Here is a 13,348-nt window from a genome sequence, read left to right as displayed (position 1 = left end):
AAAAACAAATAAATATAGTCTACTGTTATTGTAGCCTACATTAAGAATGATACTCAGGGGGTTGATGAACAAATATTCAGCTGTTTTTGTTATTATGTTTTACTGATCACAAGAAAAGGTTGTTGTATTGAGTTACATTTTATCAGGAGTAACAGACACCTGAAAAAGATGGGAGGCACTCACTAATACAGTATTACTTAGATGTATTATTAACACTCTCTAATAAAGTATTACTTAGATGTATTATTAACACTCACTAATAAAGTATTACTTAGATGTATTATTAACACTCACTAATAAAGTATTACTTAGATGTATTATTAACACTCACTAATAAAGTATTACTTAGATGTATTATTAACACTCACTAATAAAGTATTACTTAGATGTATTATTAACACTCACTAATACAGTATTACTTAGATGTATTATTAACACTCACTACTAAAGTATTACTTAGATGTATTATTAACACTCACTAATACAGTATTATTTAGATGTATTATTAACACTCACTACTAAAGTATTACTTAGATGTCTTATTAACACTCACTACTAAAGTATTACTTAGATGTATTATTAACACTCACTACTAAAGTATTACTTAGATGTATTATTAACACTCACTACTAAAGTATTACTTAGATGTATTATTAACACTCACTTCTAAAGTATTACTTAGATGTATTATTAACACTCACTACTAAAGTATTACTTAGATGTATTATTAACACTCACTAATAAAGTATTACTTAGATGTATTATTAACACTCACTAATAAAGTATTACTTAGATGTATTACTTAACACTCGCAATGGACTATTTCAGCCATCAAGCATTTCCCTTTTGGACATAATGTCATTAATTACATCATCTATGTTATAATTCTGTATTGTGTTGTTCTTATGACCTCACAGATCCATGGTTCTCATAATTGAAAGAAAGCCTCATTATCCACTACGCACCACAGTCAATATATTCCCTCATGTTGCATGAACTTAAACTTGATGCATTACTGACACTTTCAAGTCAACACAAAAGTGTCTAGAGGGCAGGGAGTTCTAATGCAAAGACCCATTTTCTATGAAATCATGTGACTTAGGCTGCTAAATCACACTCAAAGAGATGGTAGCATAACAGGAAGGATAGACCTAAAGGGGAAGTAACATTTCCGCAGAAGAGGTGGGAATGTGGCATATAAATGGTCTTCTTCAAATCTCTGTGCTTTGAGTAGAAGTTTTTTTCACCACCCCTAATAGTAGCAATTGTGGTGGTGACAGGGGCAGGAAGTTGAAATGTAAAATCATGTGACTTAAGCTGCACATATAGTGGTATGTCATATTATCAGAATATATTGTTTCTGTTCACACACATTTTAGGTAAAATTGTTTAATCAACCAAACGACCAATAAACCACTGATTGCTGTAAACAGGCAACAATATCCTGACCCACTTAATCAACATGAACATAATATCCTCAGGTGATCCCCCGGTCAAACACACACAACCAGACATTGATTGATTGATTGATTGATTGGAGACAGCTTGTTTCAATTACAGAACATGTCCTACCTGGAGCAACACTGGCGGATATTGCTGGAAATACCAGTAAAAGCACTGTGCCTCCATTGCCTCTCAAACAACAGGGACCCATTTGTCTCTGTTCAAAAGTAGTGCAAAATATAGGGAATAGAGTGTCTTTTCAGACACAACCAGTCAGTCAGCCTCAACAGGAACAATCAGCCTTATAAAACCAAGAGTGCGGCATACAGTAATGGTGTGTCACAAAACAGTATCTATTGTTGGGTTAGCTGTCACTCAAACTTTAACTGATTAACATTCTGACATGTCTTCAATAGTATGTTGTTCAGTCAGTGTCCACCTGGTGTCTTCTCACAGCCGCTAGAGTCCTCCTGTCCTGCTGTTCATATTACTGAATGTTAAGTGTAGTACTGGAGTTACAAATATAGACACTGTGTAATTTACTGCATTGTGTGGGGAGATATAGGTAACAAGTTACAGTATTGGGTTGTGGGTATAATAATCCAAGAAACTCTGAACAAATTGCTCAGATAATTGTTATACGTACATGTTTTCAATACCAATTATTAATAGACATATTGGTTATTAGCTTTTGTCTTGATTAGCTTGCTACTGATTAATAACAGGATCTAACAAATGTGGTTTGGAATGACCAAATGATTTAAATGGAACACAATGTATTATAGTATTGTGCAAGTTGGCATATGTTCTTATTCAATTCAAAATAAACAAAGAAAATGTTCTACTCCGAAGTATTGTTGCGTTGTGTTATTCTGAATTGTGTCCATACTTTTTAAAATTAGTCATCTCAGGATCCTCACTCATGTACAATACCAGTCAAAAGTTTGCACAAACCTACTCATTCAAGGGTTCTTCTTTATTTTTACTATTTCTGCAATGTGGAATAATAGTGAAGACATTAAAACAATGAAATAACACATGCAGTTGAAGTCGGAAGTTTAAAACTCGTTTTTCAACCACTCCACAAATTTCTTGTTAACAAACTATAGTTTTGGCAAGTCGGTTAGGACATCTACTTTGTGCATGACACAAGTCATTTTTCCAACAATTCTTTACAGACAGATTATTTCACTGTATCACAATTCCAGTGGGTCAGAAGTTTACATACACTAAGTTGACTGTGCCTTTAAACAGCTTGGAAAATTCCAGAAAATGATGTCATGGCTTTAGGAACTTCTGATAGGCTAATTGACATCATTTGAGTCAATTGGAGGTGTACCTGTGGATGTTTTAAGGCCTACCTTCAAACTCAGTGCCTCTTTGCTTGACATCATGGGAAAATCAAAAGAAATCAGCCAAGACCTCAGAAGAAAAATTGTAGCCCTCCACAAGTCTGGTTCATCCTTGGGAGCAATTTACAAACTCCTGAAGGTACCACGTTCATCTGTACAAACAATAGTACGCAAGTATAAACACCATGGGACCACGCAGCCGTCATACCACTGAGGAAGGAGACGCGTTCTGTCTCCTAGAGATGAATGTACTTTGGTGCGAAGGAAAATCAATTCCAGAACAGCAAAGGACCTTGTGAAGATGCTGGAGGTCTAACATTTTTCTTCTGAGGTCTTGGCTGATTTCTTTAGAGTTTCCCATGATGTCAAGCAAAGAGGTGTTAAGTTTGAAGGTAGACCTTGAAATATATCCACAGGTACACCTCCAATTGACTCAAATTATGTCTACTTGGTAACACTGGAGGGCAATTGCACGCTCCCTCAAAACTTGAGACATCTGTGGCATTGTGTTGTTTGACAAAACTGCATATTTTAGTGGCCTTTTATTGTCCCCAGCACAAGGTGCACTTGTGATATGCCACACCTGTCAGGTGGATGGATTATATTGGCAGAAGAGAAATGCTCACTAACAGGGATGTAAACAAATGTGTGTACTAAATTTAAGAGAAATACTATTTTTGTGCATATGGAAAATGTCTGGGATGTTTTATTTCAGCTCATGGGACCAACACTTGACATGTTGCATTCATCATTTTGTACTGTAAGAATGTATGGGTTATTTATGAACGTTTTCTTTCCTGTAGTAAAATATATTCATCATACAGTATTCAAAGGACTGTATATACTTATTCAAACAAGTTGTTTTAATCTTTAATCAAGTGTTACGCAACTAGCAAAACAAGAATAATTTGTATTCTTGTCATTGTCTGGTTACTCTTTCAGGTCTTTGAACTGTTATAGGTTCATGTGTAACAGTAACGTGCTCAAATGTTGACTGTTGTTGGGGTCACCTGTCACATCTACTCCCGCTGACCAGCTCCGGCACTCGACTTCGCAGGTCTACTAACCACTGGTCCAGGCAGTCCATCTTCACGCACACCTGGCAACCCATCTTACACACACCTGGCAACCCATCTGTACGCACACCTGTGTCTCATCATCAGTCACACCTGGACTTCCTTACTCCGTTTACTTACCCTTTATATAGCACTCTGTTGTCATCAGGTAGTATTGTTTGTGTTTCCATGTCAGACGCTTCTCTTGTTTTGTATCGGTCCATGTTCGTTATTATTAGACTCACTAACTGCACCTGATTCCTGACTCCCTGCGTCTACGTTACATAACCTCTATTACATATTTTTAAAGAGACAGGGAGACTGCTTTGTTGTTTCAATTAAAGATTCTTGTTTTGAAAGAGAGCCTTTATAGTGCAGGCCTCAGTTACTGACTTCATTGTCAGACATTAGACATGCAGAATGTGCATTTAATATTGAAGTACATACACTGCTCAAAAAAATAAAGGGAACACTTAAACAACACAATGTAACACCAAGTCAATCACACTTCTGTGAAATCAAACTGTCCACTTAGGAAGCAACATTGATTGACAATAAATTTCACATGCTGTTGTGCAAATGGAATAGACAACAGGTGGAAATTATAGGCAATTAGCAAGACACCCTCAATAAAGGAGTGGTTCTGCAGGTGGTGACCACAGACCACTTCTCAGTTCCTATGCTTCCTGGCTGATGTTTTGGTCACTTTTGAATGCTGGCGGTGCTTTCACTCTAGTGGTAGCATGAGACGGAGTCTACAACCCACACAAGTGGCTCAGGTAGTGCAGCTCATCCAGGATGGCACATCAATGCGAGCTGTGGCAAGAAGGTTTGCTGTGTCTGTCAGCGTAGTGTCCAGAGCATGGAGGCGCTACCAGGAGACAGGCCAGTACATCAGGAGACGTGGAGGAGGCCGTAGGAGGGCAACAACCCAGCAGCAGGACCGCTACCTCCGCCTTTGTGCAAGGAGGGGCACTGCCAGAGCCCTGCAAAATGACCTCCAGCAGGCCACCTCCAGTTGGCTATGAAAAGCCAACTGACATATATTCCTGATTATTATTTGACCATGCTTGTCATTTATGAACATTTTGAAAATCTTGTCTCTCTCTAATTCTCTCCTTTTCTCTTTCTTTCTCTCTCTCGGAGGACCTGAGCCCTAGGACCATACATCAGGACTACCGGGCATGATGACTCCTTGCTGTCCCCAGTCCACCTGGCCTTGCTGCTATTCCAGTTTCAACTGTTCTGCCTGCGGTTATGGAACCGCCACCTGTCCCAGACCTGCTGTTTTCAACTCTTAATGATCGGCTATGAAAAGCCAACTGAAAATTATTCATGATTATTATTTGACCATGCTTGTCACTTATGAACATTTTGAACATCTTGGCATAGTTCTGTTATAATCTCCACCCGGCACAGCCAGAAGAGGACTGGCCACCCCTCATAGCCTGGTTCCTCTCTAGGTTTCTTCCTAGGTTTTGGCCTTTCTAGGGAGTTTTTCCTAGCCACCGTGCTTCTACACCTGCATTGCTTGCTGTTTGGGGTTTTAGGCTGGGTTCCTGTACAGCACTTCGAGATATTAGCTGATGTACGAAGGGCTATATAAAATAAACTTGATTTGATTTGATTTGAAAGCACCGCCAGCATTCAAAAGTGACCAAAACATCAGCCAGGAAGCATAGGAACTGAGAAGTGGTCTGTGGTCACCACCTGCAGAACCAGTCCTTTATTGGGGTGTGTCTTGCTAAGGGTTGGGGAGTAAAGGATTACATGTAAGGGATTACAAAAACCGGTAACTGTAATCCGTTCTGTTACTAGCAGAAATATTGTTAACAGATTGTAGATACTTTTGAGAAACTGATTACTTCGAGGATTACTTTTAAATTCAGAAAGGAGGTTTGCTGAAAAAATCTTTGACACTTCTCTGTTTTCTCAATGACATTCAAATCAGCATTGAAAAAAGGTTCAAGTTTAAATTTGCTCCACATGAGCGAGTCTGACCACAAGTCAGAGACTACTATGATGACACAGGAAATGTGTTTGATAGATCGCGGGGAAAAAAGCAAGAATAGGCTTTTGTAGGCTCAGTCCAAGCTATGTCTTCCAATGGTTCGACTGCTGTCGGCATCCAAAGTTTATTCAATTTGAAAAACGCTTGGAGGTAAGGATGACAGCAGTGGTGTAGTCTATGGCGATATGGATTTAACTTATTATTGATATCTACATAGTGAGTTGATGTGAATCACACTGCTGCTCTCTCAATTAGCTATTTGCGCTTTAATGATTGTGGTTGTTGTGGATAGCTGTTCACAAATCTAAAGATGTATTTGAGCCCAATAATGATTGAATTCAAGAGGTTTAGCCCTTGTGTGGTGTTCAGGTCTGTGGGACCCATTTTCAATGTTTACTAAAATAAAAATTATACAATTCATCATTTGTTCAACCTGAGATTGATTGGCCTTGTCTCATTTTCTTTGAAGAACATGTTAAATAACACATTTTCATTGAAGGCACACTGTGCACCCCCCTACGCTTTTGTCACGGCCGTTTAAAGGAGTGGACCAAGGCGCAGCGTTGTGAGCGTACATACTTCTTTATTAACTATGTCTCCAACAAAACAATAAACATCCAAAGAAACATGAAGCCAACGTAGTGCTCACAGGCAACTAAACATGGACAACTACGCACACAACCAACATGGAAAATGGCAACCTAAATATGCTCCCCAATCAGAGACAACGATAAACAGCTGTCTCTGATTGGGAACCAATTCAGGCCACCATAAACCTACATACCCCTAGACAATACAAAATCCCCATAGATAACCAAAAAACCCTAGACAAGGGAAAACACTAGACAATACAAAAGCTAAACAAACCACCCTTGTCACACCCTGACCTAACCAAATAATAAAGGAAACAAATATAACTAAAGTCAGGGCGTGACAGCATTTATATAACATGTGGTGTTCGGGTCCTCTGGACCTGTGGGTAATAGAAGTGTGGAAAAGGTGAAAACATTTTTTTTTTAATTACAAAAAGATTTGCTGTGTGCCTCACTGTCTCCCTCCTCCATGGGCCTACTGTTTCAATATAGCACCAATGACCTGTCTTTCTCCCTGCCTGTCTCCCGCTTTTCTTGCACTCTTTACCTTTTGTAGTGTGTGAAACTACACAATGTCTTGCGGGAACCTGCACAATGTTATTACAATACATTATATCGATACATTGTAAAACATTCTGTATTTTCCCCACACTCTACACCAGCTAGGTGTAAATTGGGGGAGTGACATAACAAATAGCATTTCATGTGTGGCTCCTTACCACATTCAATCAGTATGGAAAAGAATCTCTGCTCAGGGGCCCTTAGAAATAATTTTTGCAGAGAGAGAAGCTAGTGTGGAAGGAGCATTTTCCACTTTGGAAGATGAATAATTTCAATTCGATGTCTGACAGTGAGTTGGAAGAAGAGGATGAGATTGACCCTCAGCCAGCCCCAGGACCAGCACGTCAGCAGCCAGCTCATCAGCAGCCTGCAGGTGGAGAAATATGACTGTCAATGTGATAAGGATGCAACCAGGGCCAACGCCGATGGCAGTTATTCATGTGCAGGATATAAAGTCTTCTTTTGAACTGTTTATCCCAGACATCATCAAGATACTCATTCTGGACTGCACTGATATGGAGGGAAGGCGTCGATAACCAAGACACCAGACCAGCTCGGCGGCAGAGAGACACGCTAGCTGCAATCAGGTCAGTGTGGGACAAATGGGTGGACTGCCTGCCCCTGATTTACAACCCTGGGCCCAACGTTACTGTAGATGTGCAGCTTATGCCATTTAGTGGCTGCTGCCCCTTCAGGCAGTACATACCGTCTAAACCCGCAAAATATTTGTCCACCCACACAAGACACGATCAGGACACGCAGGTTGAAATATCAATGAACCAACTATATTCATTTGGGGACAGGTTGAAAAACATGTATGGGAAGCCAGCTAGCTTGCTTTTGCTAGCGAATTTGTCCTGGGATTTAAACATTAGATTTTTATTTTACCTGAAAAGCACAATGTCCTCTACTCCGACAATTAAAATGATACCACTACGAATAACCAACATTTACATTTTAGCGACCTTTTAACTTCTTTAGGGTATGTGGGACGGTAGCGTCCCACCTCTTCAACAGCCAGTGAAACTGCAGGGCGCCAAATTCAAAACAACAGAAATACCATAATTTAAATTCTTCAAACATACCAAGTATTTTACACCATTTTAAAGATACACTTGTTGTAAATTCAGCCAACGTGTCCGATTTCAAAAAGGTTTTACGACGAAAGCACACCAAATGATTATGTTAGGTATGAGCCAAGTCACAGAAAAAGACAGCCATTTTTCCAGCCAAAGAGAGCAGTAACAAAAAGCAGAAATAGAGATAAAATGAATCACTAACCTTTGATGATCTTCATCAGATGACACTCATAGGACTTCATGTTACACAATACATGTATGTTTTGTTCGATAAAGTTCATATTTATATCCAAAAATCTCAGTTTACATTGGCGCGTTATGTTCAGTAATGTTGTGCCTCAAAAACATCCGGCGAATTTGCAGAGAGCCACATCAATTTCCAGAAACACTCATCATAAACTTTGATGAAAGATACAAGTGTTATGCATAGTATTAAAGATAAACTTCTCCTTAATGCAACCGCTGTGTCAGATTTAAAAAAAGCATTACAGCAAAAGCACACCATGCAATAATCTGAGTACAGCGCTCAGGCACCAAAACAAGCCATACAGATACCCGCCATGTTGTGGAGTCAGTAAAAGTCAGTTATAAATATTCACTTACCTTTGATGATCTTCATCAGAATGCATTCCCAGGAATCCCAGTTCCACAATAAATGTTTGTTTTGTTCAATAAAGTTCATCTTTATGTCCAAATACCTCCTTTTTGTTAGCGCGTTTAGTTCACCAATCGAAATTCACAAGGCGTGGGCACTAAGTCCAGACGAAAAGTCAAAAAAGTTCCATTACAGTTAATAGAAACATGTCAAATGATGTATATAAACAATCTTTAGGATGTTTTTATCATAAATCTTCAATAATGTTTCAACCGGACAATTCCTTTGTCTTTAGAAATGAAAAGGAACGGAGCTCGCGCTCATGGCCGCACGCGAGACTTAGCTCAAGGCTTTCAGCCATACCCCTAGTTCAAACAGCTCTTATTTGCCCCCCTTTCATAGTAGAAGCCTGAAACAACGTTCTAAAGACTGTTGACATCTAGTGGAAGCCTTCGGAAGTGCAATCTGACCCCATTTACACTGTATATTGGATAGGCAATCACTTGAAAAACTACAAACCTCAGATTTCCCACTTCCTGGTTGGATTTTTCTCAGGTTTTCGCCTGCCATATGAGTTTTGTTATACTCACAGACATCATTCAAACAGTTTTAGAAACTTCAGAGTGTTTTCTATCCAAATCTACTAATAATATGCATATCTTAGCTTCTGGGCCTGAGTAGCAGGCAATTTACTCTGGGCATGCTTTTCATCCGGACGTGAAAATACTGCCCCCTATCCCAAACAGGTTGACATCGGGCCAATGCCGATGTTGGCATTTTTAGCTAATATCGTCCGATTCTGATATGCTCACCAATATATCGTGCATCCCTACTATGCTCCTATAAACCAATGAGGAGATGGGAGAGGCAGGACTTGCAGGGATTATAGTGTCACCAATAGAACCAAGTTCTATTTTAGCGCCTGGCTATGCAGACGCTCGTTGACGTGCGCAAGCAGTGTCGATGCAATTATTGAATAACATGTATGTGCAAATGTATTTTGCAACAGACGGTGTGGTCAGCATGTTAGACTGAGAGTCTAATGCATTAAATGTCCATTGCACTGCACACGATTGAAATGATGCATGCCAAGATAGACCAGAGAAAAGAGACTGTTGATATTGCAACCACACAAGTCTAACGGCGGTTCACCAGTATGAACAAAATTGAAACATCTTTTATGTTCCAGCCCTGAAGAACTGTTGTCTGCTAAAGATTATAATCTGTTTGCATCTGCCAATTTATTGTCTGTATCCAGACGTCCCTAGAGCTTCGTATACAGTTAATCTATTTCCATAAGGTGTTGAGGCCAGCAATTAACCTTTACCGAACCTCAACCCCGTATCCGGGATCACCCCCCACCCCCCACACACTGATTAGCATAGCTAGCATAGCTTCACAAGTAGATAGTAGCATCTAAATATCATTAAATCACAAGTCCAAGACACCAGATGAAAGATACAGATCTTGTGAATAAAGCCACCATTTCAGATTTTTAAAATGTTTTACAGGGAAGACAAAATATGTAAATCTATTAGCTAAACACGTTAGCAAAATACACCACTATTCTAACTCCATCAGTTTCTTACTCCTTCAGGTGCTATCACCAATTCGGCTCAACTAAGATATTGATAGCCAATAACCTATAAAAAAAACCATCAGATGACAGTCTGATAACATATTCATGGTATAGGATAGTTTTTGTTAGAAAAAAGTGCATATTTCAGGTAGAAATCACAGTTTACAATTGCACCGACCATCACAAATCGACTAGAATTACTAGATAGAGCAACGTGTATGACCAATTTACTCATCATAAAACATTTCATAAAAATAGACAAAGCATAGCAATGGAAAGACCCAGTTCTTGTGATTTCAGACCATATTTCAGATTTTCTAAGCGTTTTTCAGCGAAAACACAATAAATCGATAAGTTAGCATACTACATGTGCAAACGTTACCAGAGCATCGATTCCAGCCAAAGAGCGCTATAACGTCAACATCGCCAAAAGATATTAATTTTTTCACTAACCTTCTCAGAATTCTTCCGATGACACTCCTGTAACATCATTTTACAACATACATATACAGTTTGTTCGAAAAGGTGCATATTTAGCCATACAAAACCGTGGTTACACAATAAAAATACTAGGAAATCAAGCCTCAATATGTCTGACGTCATCTATCAGAGTGATCTAGTTTAATTGAAAGCTAATCATATACTTGACTAAAAAATACAGGGTTGACAGGAATCGAAAGACAAATTAGTTCTTAATGCAACCGCTGATTTACATTTGTAAAATTATCCTTACTTTTCAATACAGGGTTCGCCAAGTGAAGCTACACCAAACAAAATGGCGAAATATGCGTTTAAAATATTTCGACAGAACAACAATTTATCATATTAAATATTGCTTACTATGAGCTGTTCTTCCATCATATTCTTGGGCAATGTATCCTTTCTATGTTATAAACGTCTTTTGGTCGATAGATGTCCTCTGTCCTTCGAAATATCCACTAACGATCGAACGGGACCCAAAAACGTGTCCAAAGTTTCAGAGTGCACAACAAAGAAATTCCTCAAAATCGCACTAAACGGATATAATTTCCTATAAAACGGTTTAAATTAACTACCTTATGATGTTTCTAAGTCCTATATCGAATTAAATTACAGACGGATACATTTCAAGTTGATAACCGAGCCTGTGAAAATGGCGTCCGGAGGTCCCTTCCTGCGTAAGGGCGAGCGTCGAAAGGGGGGCTACTCTCACTCCTTGGTCTTTTATAACCTCTGAGAGCTACGGAGAAGGCCCATTCCACTTCTCATTGGTTACTGACATCCAGGGGAAGGCGGGTGCAGTTCGTGTCGTTCCATAGGATAGACAGAGACCTTAAAAACTGATCTGAAACCAGAGCTTCGCTCTCAGACCTTTCACTGTCTGTCATGGATTTCGCTGTAGAAAGAGTTCTGGGTCACCCACAGACATCATTCCAACTTTGTATGAAACTAGAAAGTGTTTTCTTTCCAATAGAATTAATAATATGCATATTGTACGAGCAAGAATTGAGTACTAGGCAGTTTAATTTGGAGACGACAAAATGCTAATTCGGAACAGCACCCCCTGTAGTCGCAAGAATTAAGCAGAATGAGAATAAATTACATTTGTTACAGAACTGTTGTATTTGAAGCACAACTCCCTCCCCAGTTTCCCTGATGTTGCTACCGTAATTTAGCTGTTTTTACCATCCCTGTAACTGTCACTTCTGTGGAGAGATCCTTTTCTAAAGTAAAACTCATAAAGGCCTGAAACCTGAACCTACAGACCGTGGAGAAAACATTTGATTAATAAAAAGTTGGACTTCAGTACACCAGGGAAGTCTCTCAAACTGGATTTCATTTACTTTGAATATTGCAGCCCATTTGTGTAGGCTGTTAGCCATATAAAACCTGCTGAGTTCAACAATACATAGTGGCTGAATTTATCCTCAAGCCAACTACTTTTTTCATCAGTGTTAGACTATATGATATGTATTATTTTTCTTTTAAACATCTAAACACTGTATATTCTGTAGCTATATTCTGCATAATTTTGAGGGTGGACTGACTGTATTATTTGGCATTAATAGACTGGTTTTATGCACAACTTTCTATCCAAGCTGGAAGGGAGCGTGATGTCATGAAGGTTTGGGTGGCCTATATAGCACATTTGTGCATATATAAAAAACAATCTATTGGTATCTGATAAGTATGCTGTTTAGCTTTGTGAAATGTTAGGCTTAACATGAGAAAATGTGTAAATAGGCTTACCAATAAACAGTTATCCATTAGCGAAAGCAAAGGTTAGCCCTGGCACAGCAGATGGCTTATCATCGATTTAATAGGCATGTCCCAATTTCAGCACCATGGACAGTGGTCGGCAGGCCATATTAGTAGTATACAGTATTGTTATTTTAGGGAGGGGGAGAAAGGCTTAAGCAAGTGTCTGTGACCTAGCAAAGTATTTTTTTAACAATGCAGATACAAACATGACATTTGCTATAGACTTTCCTCAGACGATATGATAACAAGGGGGTCCCATTTCAAGTGTAACCAGGAAGCAAGTTATTGTGTACATTCTAAATGGCTGCAGTAATAGCTGGTTTTTGATCAATAAAAACTGTTATGTAACAGATCAAATCCTGGTACAAACATCCCTCAGATTATATGAAAACATCCTAGAAGGGGTGCTCATTTAAAAACGTACCAAAATGTCCGCCAACGGAGATGGCAATGAATCCATAGTCATATTTAAAACAGCTTCTGCCGTAACATTTGCACACAAAACAACATGACATCATGTCATGCAACAAACGTATTCCTTAAATTCTGATTAGTGAAGAAAAAAAATACTTAGGGTCCTGGTTCACATAATGCAGGGCCGGCACCTGAACGAATCAGATGGACAGCCATTTGATTTCCACGAAGGGCCACCTTTTTTCCCACGGGACCTCCTTTGTGTTTTAAATGGGTTTTATAGTAAAAACATGTCATTTAACTCTGAACATGTATTCCCTTATAATGTGGAATGAACACAGCAAGTCATGATGTTTTCATCCGATTGTCAAACAAATCACTTAAAAAAGTACAGTAGGTTACCTTCACACGTTTGTCGCTCGCTT

The sequence above is a fragment of the Salvelinus namaycush genome, chromosome 8 (assembly GCF_016432855.1).
Source record: "Salvelinus namaycush isolate Seneca chromosome 8, SaNama_1.0, whole genome shotgun sequence".
Taxonomy (NCBI): Eukaryota; Metazoa; Chordata; class Actinopteri; order Salmoniformes; family Salmonidae; genus Salvelinus; species Salvelinus namaycush.
Note: the sequence above shows the minus strand (reverse complement) of the source record.